Below are 13584 nucleotides of genomic sequence, written 5' to 3'. Positions count from 1 at the left end.
TCTATTTTTTTTTTTTTTTAACAAGGATGACTGAATGAATGAATGTGTTTATGGATGAACAAGAACAAAACCTAAAAGGTTCTCAGCTCCATGTATGCCTTTGTTTAAAAGACTCAACAGAAATGATACTACTTTCCAATTTCTGCTGCTGGAGTTTTTTTTTTTTTTTCAACCTTTCAAATAATGTGGCGGGTAGGAAAAATTTTGCACCCACTGCTTCTCACCCCATGATTTCTATAGATCGTGTAACATTTTACATTTCATTGAGTTCTGCTACATCTAAGCTGCCAGGTTCACTGTCAAATTTGTCTCTTAAATTCTTTGACCAAGTTATTGAGCAATAAAAAAAAGCAACCTTCAAAAATATTTATAACACAGTTTTCACCATAGCCTGTTGGTTACAGGCAGATTTACATGTACAGTCATGACTGGGTGAGTCTAAGCCAGGTTTTCCTCATGTTTGTGGCCCCGGCACCCAGCACAGTGCTTGGCACACAGTGGAAACTCGATACCTATTTGTTTGATGAATAATAAACCCAGCATATGAAACCTATTAGATCGTCTTGGCCATGGGTCTCATTTGGTGAAATCACATAAAATGCATCCAGCTGAGGACTGCTACCTGCTTAGGTCCCGGCTGGTTGAGAAATCATTGCACTGGTGACTTTTGGCGGATGGGAATCATGGGGTAAGTTGCTGTGCTGTCTTCCTGCTGGTCTAGCAACACCGCGTTTCCTCTCTGACTCTCTGGTCACCCACCTTTGCTCATTCCGTGGCTGATTTCCTGCTCAGCTTCTCCAGCCTGACTCATGATGTGACCTACTTTCCAGGCTCCGCGCCTTCCTTCTGTTTCCCAGACTCTGACGGGCATTCTCCTTCCTGGCATCGAGCTTCTGCGGACAGATATCTGGGAACAACCCCACCTTGGCACGGCCTGGGGGATCTCACTTTCCACCCCACCTTCATCCTGAGCCTACCGTCAAAAAAAGAAAAAGAATACCCACTGCCAGCCCTCATGGTTCTCGTCCTGGGTTGGAATGATCTGTTTTCATCAACTGCCAGATTCATCTTTGTTCTTACAACTATTTGGATGCTTTAACTTGTTTTTTTATATCTCTTTTGGTCACCTCAATTCTCCTTTTCTTTTCTTATCTACACTTTCATCAAACATCTTGTCTGTTTCAAATATATTTGTGCTTGTGTAAGTCGCTCAGTCTGTGCCTGTATTAGTTGACTCTCTGGGATCCCATGGACTGTAGTTCACCAGGCTCCTCTGTCCATGAAATTCTCCAGACAAGAATACTGGAGTGGGCAGCCATTCCCTTCTCTAGGGGATTTTCCTGACCCAGGGATTGAACCTTGGTCTCCTGCATTGCAGGTGGATTTTTTACTGTCTGAGTCACGAGGGAAGCCCAATCTGAAGGCAAACACCAATGCCTCTCTGCTTGTTGAAAAGCAAACCTCCCTGGTAACAAAGTTTCTCTGTGTTAAGAATTGAACACACAACTGAGCACAAAGTGTGAAAATGAAGAAAGCTTTTCAAGCTTTGCAAAGAGGAAACTATAAACTGTACACATGTCAAAAATTGTGTCACATGTCTCTTAAGACCACAGTCATTTTCTGAAGATGGTTTCTATTGTATTTCCATTTTTTTATTCTGCTAACTCTTCAGTGCTTTTTTTTTTCTTCAAAACGATGATATTCCCAGGACAGTGGTATACAGTTTGGAGAAGTTTGCCTTATGTATCTCCAACATCAGAACCAACGTCAATGGCATTTTCTGTTGAGGCAAGTCAGCTCTGAATTATCTGTTTGGATTATCTACTATTTGTTTGTTCCAGACTTCTTTCTCCAAAATCCAGGCTGTCCCAGAACATCTCCAACTTCTATCAACTCCTCCAGAAAAAGAATGAGATTAACTGTAAGATTAGCTTAACTACAACATAATTCGGGAGGTTACTCTACAGAAAAAATGAGTTTCACAGAGTCACATGAATAAGAGAGGAATAATTTTAGATCCACTATTATTGTTACCATTACTATTGCTATTACCATCACTATTATTATTTGGCCTCATGACACTTTAAGACAGATTCCTGCCCTTTGTTTTTCTGTAGCATCCAGTTAAGCCAAGCACCATTTTGGAACTCTCTTTTGAGTTAATTCAGAAGCCATAATTTTCTCCTAATGTTGAAAAATTGTTTGGAGTAAGGCCATTTCATAGCCTTGCAAGGTTGGACGAGATCTTCAAGTTTACCTCATACAACCACCATCAATTGTTCTGGTCTCCTCTCCAGTGTTCCTGCCAAGAGGGTGGTCTGGCCTCTGATGGAATGCTTTGGGGATGGTCTGTTCTCTAAAACACTAGGAGGTCCTGTCTTTGATCATCTTTCACCTCATTCCTGGAACCATTGTAATTTCACTGTGGTTGGGTGGCGGAACACTCTGGGGTGGGGGGGTGGGGAGGGGAGGTGGGTGGAAGGTAAGAATTAGCAGACAGGCCAGCCAAATCCAGTTGCAAAAAGTCAATTTGCTGTTGCTGAAATTAGTCCAGCACAGATACCATTCATATTAATAGGGATCTTTTTGAATTCGAATCTTATCTCCATGAGCCAGGGAGAACATCCATTGTTCTTCTGTTGTAACTTAACAGCTTTGCATACTTTAGAAGCAATGAGCCTAAACAAAAAGGAATTCTCTTTCAGTGGTTTGTGTTCAAGCCAGTATGAGCTGTAGTGCATGCCATGTACAGAAGAAGGTTTACTGGATTTTAGAGCAAGTCTCTCTGTCGCTTACTGCTTATTTCGTTACCCTGAGCCTCTCTACTGTTCTGGTTCTAACCCTTAGCTAATGCTAACCACTAGGTCAGGTAGAATTTCTTTTCTTAAGCAACAGCTCATACTTAACTGCCATGACAAATAATTTGGTACCATTACACTAATTACTCAAAAGAATGGATAGTTTCTCATATTTTCTTTTAAATGTTCTATTTCTCATATAATTAACTTGTTTAAAAAAAGAAAGCTACCCTTACCTGTAACAGGATGTGGTCATTTGGGGAACCATGTCTTGCCTTTACAAAACATACTCTGATGTTAAATTCTTCTTCCTCTCTTGCTGTTTCAATCTATCTCACTGGTTAGAATTCTAAAGAAGCAGCCTTTAGAAGTAAGAACAATGATGAAAAGACAGCCTCTGAATTCATTTTTGGGAGCATGGGGTCTGGGAATGCTTAGCTACTCATGGCAGAGTAAGCCTGGTGGTCCCCCAAGCAGGACCACAGAACCACAGGCTTCCAGAATGTTAGACACTGGGTGTGCACAGCCGCCTTGTGACTCATTCAAGGGTGAGCTGGAATGGGGTGATCCAGGCAGGAGAGAACTTTGAAAGAGCAGCAAAACTGCAGCCAAATGACTAGCAGGGCGCTGGAGTCCTGGGAAACCCAGTTGTCTGTTGGACTTCCCTCCCCTCAAAAAGGGCTTGTTTGTTTAAAAGGCCTGAGGCATTGAGTTTAGGTGCAAGATTGGACACATCTGGAAGATGTAATTACCAGGCCTGCAATTAGTAAGCATGATATTAACACACACAGAGCAGATTCATCTACTTTGCTTACACCTTCTGGGTGACTCCAGCCTTTAAAACTTAGGTCTTAACTTTTCAGTTGGGAAAGTTCGTAACCATTCAATTGTTCTTTGGAGGTGAATTCTCACTGGGGTGATGGAATGTGGCTACTGTGGAAATGGTTTAATTTAATCAGACCCGTAAGTTTCTAAGTTCTCCAAAAGGTGATTTCTTGAGATACAGAATGTCCTCTGAGTGTGTGCTTTGACTTCAGAGCCCTATACTATGTATCATTAGACTGTAATTGTATTTCAAATAATATTAGTTTATGAGTGAAGCAATTTTTGTTTAAAAACGTTACCCTATGAGTGAAAACCCACTGATGATCTTTCTAGAACATTGAAAGAAAACAGAACTCAGAAGTTTATACATATATAAAAATATATGTATGTGTATAAATTCAGAATTTAATCTATGTAGAAATTAATATAATTATATAATTGTATATATATACTTTTATAAATTCATATACATTTCAGAAAAAATATATGTGTGTTTATCTGTGCAGGTCAAAATGAAATCTCCGTCTAGATGTGCTTTATTATTATTTGACTGCCGGGCTTTAAGGGTTTAAGAAGAGGTAGAAAGGGGGAACTTCTATGAAAAAAGGCTGTTCTCATGCCGTTTTCAGTCTGGGTGGAATTCAAAAGTATCAGAGTTGGTGAAAAAAAAAAAAAAAAAAAACAGCCTTCTTCTCAGAGTTTTCTTGGCCAAGTTTTGATATCCCAAGAGGCCGAGGAAAACATCTGACCTTCTGGACACATACCACACTGTCCCAACCTTTTTAGGCCAACCCGTCACAGGCAGTGGCCTCAACAAAACCAGCAGTACCTTAAGCAAACAAGACAGTGAGACTCGAAAGACAGGCAGCCTTATACTCTAGTTCCTGTAAGAAATGGTCAACTCAAAAATGTTTTCTTTGAACGGAGTTAAAAATAGTTGAAGCTGAAATAGCTCATCCTATGAAATACTTCAGAGTAAATGTGTTTTTTTTTTTTTTCTTTCTTTCCTTTAAAAAATGTGTTGCATTAGACAAATCAGACTGGGGCAGCCAGGATGGAATGTTAACCATGCCACCGGATGGCAAATTGGAGAGGAACACGCCTTTCATCTGAATTATAGGCTGGACAAGGAATGCACTATATTCTCTGCTATGTATGAGCAGGAGAGAACTTTCCCAGGGTATTTTTCTTTTGCATTTCTGACTCTTATTGGATTGGAAGCTGGTGCATGTGACCCAGCAGGGTCCATTTTCCATAATAAGGCTAAAAATATGCCAGAAATGTTTTCTTTTGCACAATGTCTGAGTGTCAAACATGAAAGCGACAGAACTCCTTTTCCTGCGGATTCGATTTCACCTTTTCCTGGAGAAAGTTCCACTGTTATCCTACCATTCTGTCCCAATGTTATTTTTTTGATAGGCTCTAGCACCTGACATGTAATCCCAAATGGAATAATTGTAGAAATGTATTCCACGTTCCTTTAAACTAAAGCTTTGGGTCTCTCTCTCTATAGTTAAGTCTCTAATGACTCACCTTCAGTAAATCATAGCCCTCAAAATGTTTTTTCCTGTAATAGGAATGCATTGTCACTGAGTCATTCATATCCTTAACCAGGTCTGTTCTGATCAGTGGATTGCATCTAGAATTAGGGGGAGTGCAGCACTGTTACAGAGTCTACCTCACTAGATATTAAAGGCTAATGAAGCGATCAAGAGCATGTACTTTAGTCAAGAAAAAGTTGGGTTGAATCAATTAACTTTATTTCCAAAACTTTACTTCTTCATCTGCAAATTGGGTACAGAAAGTTGTTGTGAAAATTGCATTAAAATTGCATCTGATTTATGGTCTCCTTAGAGTATATGCCCAGGAGTGGGACTGCTGGGCATAGTGGCTGTATTAATTTACATTCCCACCAACAGTGTAAGAGGGTTCCCTTCTCTCCACTCCCTCTCCAGCATTTACTGTGTGTGGATTCTTTGACAATGACCCTTCTGACCAGTGTGAGGTCATTATAGTTTTGGTTTGCTGGCAGGAATCCACTGTATAGCACAGGAGCCCAGCCCAGTGCTCTGATGATCTGGAGGAGTGGAATGGGGTCGGAGGGTGGGTGGGCGGGCAGGTGGGGCGTGGATGGGGAGGATCAGAGAACAGGGAAAGGGATATATGAATACCTACAGCTGATTCACACCTGAAACTCACACACCATGGTAAAGCAATTATAACCCAATAAAAAATAAATTTGCAACTCTCAAAAAATGCATCTGATGTATTTATCATAGTGCTAGGGCTATTTTAAGAAAGTTTGTAAAGTTGGTCTTATTTCTCATCAGCTGGATCAACTGACCCTAGAAAGATTTCCATGGGTAAAAATGCTCTCACTGTGAATAGGAATCTTGTCTCAGTCTCTTGATTCCTGTCATTCATGCTACTTAGATCAGTGGCTCTCAAATGAAGGCAAATTTGCTCTCCCAGCAGACAGTTGTTTTTGGCTGTCATACATTTGGTACGGTGGGGACAACTGTCATCTAGTGAGCAGAGGCCATGGATGTTGCTAAATATTTTATCATGTATAAGGCAGCCCCCAGCCCAAAGAATTAGCTGGATCAAAACGTCAGTCACACAGAGGATAAGAAACCCCGGAATAGATTTTTTTCAGAATAAAAGCTTTTAAGGTCTGTTGTTAGGTCTGGAAAGCTACCACCAGGAGACTTTTGAAAAAATAAACCCATCAGGGTTCTCTGCGTGCTTCATCTATTCCAGGAACAGTGTTGAGCTCCTACTAAGTTCAGAGATACATTATTGGAGGTTGAGATAGAGTCTGGGATTCTGAAGCCCATGTACTTCTAAAGAGGCCGTGATGCTGGGTAAAGGACAGATGGAGGAATTAGCTAAATCCTTCTGATGGTAAATGCATGCATTTAATCCTAGAGATTAAATATAAATTAGAAGCAGCTTTAAATGATTTAGTATCATTCCTAAGACTAAAGGAGAATTTTCCAAACTAAATTCATCTCCACAGCAAGCTGATATTTTTACCGATTTAAGAGGCTTTTGCTAGTTCTCTGTAATACTTAGAAACCAGCCTGTCTACCAAAGAACTGCTTCTTTTCCCAATCCAGGCATCGCCAGATGCCAGGTATGAAGAATGCCAGATTCAAGGCTTAGAAAAATGATATTCATTTCAAAGAAGTGAAAAGGCTTGTTTTTATTGAATTCAAAAATTAAAGTTAAATTTTTCTTTTTTAATTCAATAAAAGTGTTTTGTTTGAGCCTCCTGTCTTTTAAAGTCCGGAGTCTCACTTTACTTTTCAGGAAGTGTTATCTACTTCTGTCAAACTGCAGAGAGGCTGGTTTCAATTTAGAGATCTAACTGTATATGTAATCACATGCATTAACCAATCATGGTTTATAGTGTACATTTTTTCTCCACATGTTTGTAGTAAGTGCTTTCAGAGTTTACTCCACTTCTTCCTCACTGCCCATGCTCTAGAGGTATTTGTCATAATTTGCTTATGATAGCTTCTTTCTGATGTCCCCAAGAGTAAAAGTTCACTCAACTCACCACAGCCAACTAAGGATGACTCAGGGATAAATGAGTCCAGGCTCCTGTCTCTTGAAGTCGGTTTATGGTTCATGGCAAACCGAAAAGTTCTCCATCACCTATTATTCTATTCTTGGTCCTAAAATATTATTTTGCTTGTGTTCAGGTTAAATTTTTTTCAGTGCTAAAATTGTTCATATTGTAATTAGTTGGAGATTGATTAAAATCAGAAAAAAACTTAGAAAAACTTAGTGTAAAAATATCTATAGAAAACTACACTGCACTTTATTTTCACTGGCAAATTAACTTAAGACCATGCACAGTGAATAAAGATTGTGCAGTGGAAAGGACTTTATAAAGGGTATCCGTAGATACTAGTTTTATTCCCAGATGTGAACTAAGTAAGTTCACTTAGTCCTTCTAAGGGTCTGGTAACTCGTTTAATAAAAGTGGATGGGTCGAACTTCACGATCCCCCTTTTAATGCTGTCAGTTTGAACTTCACAATCCCCTTTTAATGCTATCAGTCAACAATTCAGTTGAAAATAACCCTCCATTCCAAATACATGACATTACATAGAAAAGAGGTCTATAATTAAATTCAGAGCACATGGGGCCACTTGATTAAATGGTCAATTGTTTCTTAGCAAAATATCAAGAAGGACTCCATGGTCTATAAATACCTGTCACTCTCATAGCTCTGTTTCAGAAAGCTACCACTGATGGCTCCTTCCACATATGCTAAAATTCTTGCCACATGAGTTCATCGCCCTGATGATAGGTGATTAGATGATTTGGCCATGGAAGCGCATGATACAAAGGCAACGATGTATATTTTGGCCAATGGCCCCTAATAGACCTTAATATATTGTAAAGCAAATAGCTGAGCAAATCCTTCTTGAGGAGTTTGTTATGAGAAAAAGTCAGCAGATAGCAAAGTCGCAGGAAAACTAAGAGAATTTTAGGAAAGTGGCTCTAAGTAGAAGGCATGAGACTTCAGAAGTCATAAGAAAACAGAATTCACAGAGGAATAAAAGCCTGAGGCAATATTTGCTACAAGACAGCAGAAACCCTGTACTAACAGTTCCTGTCTAGCCACAGGGACATATTCAGAAAAGAGATACCCTTGGAAACATATATTAAAATCCAAACCAAATTTTTGTAGATTGTGAAATCACTGTGACTCACGGTATTTATAGCATTAATAAGAATTAAAGACAGGAGAAGAAAATAATGGGCTTTTTAAAAAATCGGATGCATTGTCAACAAATGCTAGTTATGCGCCGATGAGCAAGTGTGATCCAGAGTCTCTGTTGGTGCCTGTATAGTGTGCCTTGATTTTGGCTTTGACCTTGAGTTCTGTGAAGGTTGAATTCTGTTTCTTTAATATGTGGTTGCATCATCTCTAGGTGGTAAGTGTGACCCTTTGGACTGTAGCCCACCAGCCTCTTTTGTCCATGGAATTTTCCAGGCAAGAATAGTGGTGTGGATTGTCATGCTGTCCTCCAGGGGATCTTCCTGATTCAGGGATCAAAACCGAGTACCCTGCAGCTCCGGCATTGCAGGAGGATTCTTTACCGTTGAGCCACTAGGGAAGCCCTTCTCATGTCTTATATATATATTTTTACATCATAAATAAAGATGGTGCAGTGGAAAGGACTTTATAAAGGAGATCCATAGATTCTAGTTTTATTCCCAGATGTAAACTAAGTAAGTTCACTTAGTCCTTCTAAGTGTCTGGTAACTCATTTAATAAAAGTGGATGGATTGAACTGCACAGTCCTGTTTTCATTGCTATCAGAAGAGGTGAACCATCCTTCATACCTCTTTGAATTCCCACTGGCAACCTGTTAAGGTGGTTCACACATAGTAGGAATTCAACAAATATTTGTTCAGGCAGTGATGAGGTGGCAGAGAGTAGAATTGCTTTTTCCAAACATGCACAATTTAGCAATTTAAAGCACTTTATGGAATGCTAAAGTTTTTTTTTCCCCCTACATCTTAAAAAAATTTGAAAAAATATATGTGGACTAGACATGTTAAACATTCCCTGGAATATCCTGGCTCTGGTTGCCTAAAGTCATGGCTGGGTCATGCATTCACCAAGGTCAAAGCTTAGAGAATGCAGCTTTGAAGCTTCTCTGCATAAGGGTGTAATTTCAAGTTACTAATAACTCAGGAACACTTGATCTCTTTCCTTATTCTTGCCCAGATGAGTCATTTTCTTGGTAGTTTACCTTGAGCTCCTCCTATTTATACACAGCAGACTAGCTGGCATGGAAATATGTGTGCATCTGTCTTTCATATTGAAACATATAGCTTTATATAGTTTCTTCCTCTCTGTAACTGTTCGTTTTCTCAATGGTTCATTTTCTCCTGTCCCATTGTTTTGGCCTAAAACTGGGGGAATTTCTTCCAAGGTGAGTTCACCCTAGATCTATCAGGAAGCCGGGGGCTGTACCTTTGACTGAATTTATTATATAAGAACAAAATAAATAACAAAAAGACTCACTGCATTGTCTCCCAAAGAATGATCCAGAAGAATTTCCACTTTTCAGAGCCTCATTTGTTTTCTAAATCCCCAAAGAGAGATTTGACTCAGCAAAAAATGAGTTTTGAGCCTTCTTCAGCAGCAGCAACGGCAGCTGAGCTGTGGATCTTGGCTCCAAGACTGGCCTAGTTATTCAGCAGATACTGTCCCAGCCAAGCCCTGGAACAGCTTTCAGCCACTGCCACAAATGCTGCCTACCAACTGTTGCCTAGGTGAAGAGAGTCTTGGCCATATACCCTGGCACCCTCTCGTTCCCCAAATCTGCCTGATTCATTTGTTCACACCACACCTTCAGAGTGGAAGGAATGACTGCTTGCCTTCTTGCTTGCTTATTTTTTCCTTTCTCCCTCTCTCTTTCTTCTTTGACCTGGCAAGTGATCTGGCCAAAAATGGAATTAAAGAAGGCACCCATGGATCACCAACAGACAAAGCAAGAAAAACTACTGCTGCTTATTTAAAACCATTTTGGGTTCTTTACAATTTCTTTCACTTTATTATTTTTTTTTCTAGGAGCATCTTGGGCTTTGAGCAACAGTTTGCTTTTTGTAGTTTTGACTTAGAAATGTGTCTTCTCTGAGTCTATGTAGTTGCAGGAGAGGCAGTTGGTTAATAAATGGTATGACACACACATACAAACTCAGAAGCCATTAAAAAAGTTTGATAGATGTGATTACATAAAAATTAAAAAATATTCTGCATGCTAAAAAAGGGAAAAAATAGAAAACATCACAAAACAGGTAAAGTCAGAGGACAAACAAAATAGCAAAAAAGCTTGAAGCTCATTCCTCAGGCAAAGGACTCATTTCTTTAATATATAAAAAGCTCCTGCAAATCATCAAGAAAAAGATCAACTATTCTCTTCAAAAATTGCAAAATATATGAATTGAAGCTTCATGGAAATGAAATTAAAGTGGTTTCTAAACATATTAGTCCTCAGACTCACTCATAATAAAAGAAATACAAATTGAACCAAGTTCAGATACCATTTGTTAGTTATCAGATCCAAATGTGAGTCTACACTGCACTGGCAAGTCTGTGGATGACCACAAAACACACTGCACTTCATACAGTGCTGGAGGCGTGAGTGCTCTGTTGCTTCAGTCATGTCCAGCTGTTTGTGACCCTATGGACTGTAACTCACCAGTCTCCTCTGTCCATGGGATTCTCCAGGCAAGAATACTGAAGCGGGTTGCCATGCCCTCCTCCAGGGGATCTCCCCAATGCAGGGATTAAACCCAGCTCTCCTGCACTGCAGGGAAAATCTTTACCACTGAGCCATCAGGGAAGCCCCATACATTGCTAGGGGGAATATATATGGTTATCACCTCTAGGGAAACAGTTTAGCAGAATCTGAATGCAGAGTTCCAAAGAATAGCAAGAAGAGATAAGAAAGCCTTCTTCAGCGATCAATGCAAAGAAATAGAGGAAAACAACAGACTGGGAAAGACTAGGGATCTCTTCAAGAAAATCAGAGATACCAAAGGAACATTTCATGCAAAGATGGGCTTGATAAAGGACAGAAATGGTATGGACCTAACAGAAGCAGAAGATATTAAGAAGAGATGGCAAGAATACACAGAAGAACTGTACAAAAAAGATTTTCACAACCCAGATAATCACGATGGTGTGATCACTGACCTAGAGCCAGACATCCTGGGATGTGAAGTCAAGTGGGCCTTAGAAAGCATTACTACGAACAAAGCTGGTGGAGGTGATGGAATTCCAGTTGAGCTATTCCAAATCCTGAAAGATGATGCTGTGAAAGTGCTGCACTCAATATGCCAGCAAATTTGGAAAACTCAGCAGTGGCCACAGGACTAGAAAAGATCAGTTTTCATCCCAATCCCAAAGAAAGGCAATGCCAAAGAATGCTCAAACTACCGCACAATTGCACTCATCTCACACGCTAGTAAAGTAATGCTCAAAATTCTCCAAGCCAGCCTTCAGCAATATGTGAACCGTGAACTTCCTGATGTTCAAGCTGGTTTTAGAAAAGGCAGAGGAACCAGAGATCAAATTGCCAACATCTGCTGGATCATGGAAAAAGCAAGAGAGTTCCAGAAAAGCATCTATTTCTGCTTTATTGACTATGCCAAAGCCTTTGACTGTGTGGATCACAAGAAACTGTGGAAAATTCTGAAAGAGATGGGAATACCAGACCACCTGATCTGCCTCTTCAGAAATTTGTATGCAGGTCAGGAAGCAGCAGTTAGAACTGGACATGGAACAACAGACTGGTTCCAAATAGGACAAGGAGTTCGTCAAGGCTGTATATTGTCACCCTGTTTATTTAACTTCTATGCAGAGTACATCATGAGAAACGCCGGACTGGAAGAAACACAAGCTGGAATCAAGATTGCCAGGAGAAATATCAATAACCTCAGACATGCAGATGACACGACCCTTAGGGCAGAAAGTGAAGAGGAACTCAAAAGCCTCTTAATGAAAGTGAAAGAGGAGAGTGAAAAAGTTGGCTTAAAGCTCAACATTCAGAAAACGAAGATCATGGCATCCAGTCCCATCACTTCATGGGAAATTTGGGCTCTAAAATCACTACAGATGGTGACTGCAGCCATGAAATTAAAAGACGCTTACTCCTTGGAAGGAAAGTTATGACCAACCTAGATAGCATATTCAAAAGCAGAGACATTACTTTGCCAACAAAGGTCCATCTAGTCAAGGCTATGGTTTTTCCTGTGGTCATGTATGGATGTGACAGTTGGACTGTGAAGGCTGAGCACTGAAAAACTGATGCTTTTGAACTGTGGTGTTGGAGAAGACTCTTGAGAGTCCCTTGGACTGCAAGGAGATCCAACCAGTCCATTCTGCAGGAGATCAGCCCTGGGATTTCTTTGGAAGGAATGATGCTAAAGCTGAAACTCCAGTGTTTTGGCCACCCCATGCGAAGAGTTGACTCATTGGAAAAGACTCTGATGCTGGGAGGGGTTGGGGGCAAGAGGAGAAGGGGACGCCAGAGGATGAGATGGCTGGATGGCATCACTGACTCGATGGACATGAGTCTGAGTGAACTCCAGGAGTTGGTGATGGACAGGGAGGCCTGGCGTGCTGCGATTCATGGGGTCGCAAAGAGTCGGACACGACTGAGCGACTGGTCTGATCTGATCTGATCTGATCAAGATAAGTGCACACACATTTTGACTCAGCAATTTTACTTCTAAAAAAATTACCTTATGCATATCCTCACCCCACTATGTGAAGTGGCACATACTTAGGGCAATTCTTTGAGGAAGTGCTTACACAACAGAAGACTTTAGACAACCCAAATGGAATGCTATTAAGCTGTTGAAAAAACAAGGAAGCTCTCTGTGTACTAACACAGAAAGCTCTCCAAGAAATATTATTAATAGAAAAATTGAGGTGCAGAATAACGTATATAGTATGTTCCCATTTGTAGAAAAAGAAGAAAAAAATCAAAGACATGCAAATATGTATTTGCTTATATTTGCATAAAATAGTTGGATATAGGATGCACAAAAAGTCCCTTTATTAAAAGGGAATAAAATGGTTGGGCATTTAAAATTTTATATGCTATATGTGAATGTGTTTCTTAGTAAAAAAAATAGAATAAAAAAATTATTAGTAAATAATGTGTCATAAGGCAGGAGCACCTGAGATCCCACTCTAGCAAGGAGGTCTACAGCATGCATCATTTGAAGCTCTGGTTGTATCATCTTTTTTTTTTTTGTCTTTAGCTCAGGCTGTTATAAGAGACTATCATAGACCAGTTAGCTTAAGGAAAAAACATTTGTTTCTCACAGTTCTGGAAGTTGGAAGTCCAAGATCAAGGCCCTGGCAGATCTGGTGTCTGGTGAGAGCCTATTATCTGGCTTGCAAATGGTTGTCTTCTAG

This window comes from Bos mutus, chromosome 16 (assembly GCF_027580195.1).
Source record: "Bos mutus isolate GX-2022 chromosome 16, NWIPB_WYAK_1.1, whole genome shotgun sequence".
Taxonomy (NCBI): Eukaryota; Metazoa; Chordata; class Mammalia; order Artiodactyla; family Bovidae; genus Bos; species Bos mutus.
This window is presented reverse-complemented; position numbering follows the sequence as displayed.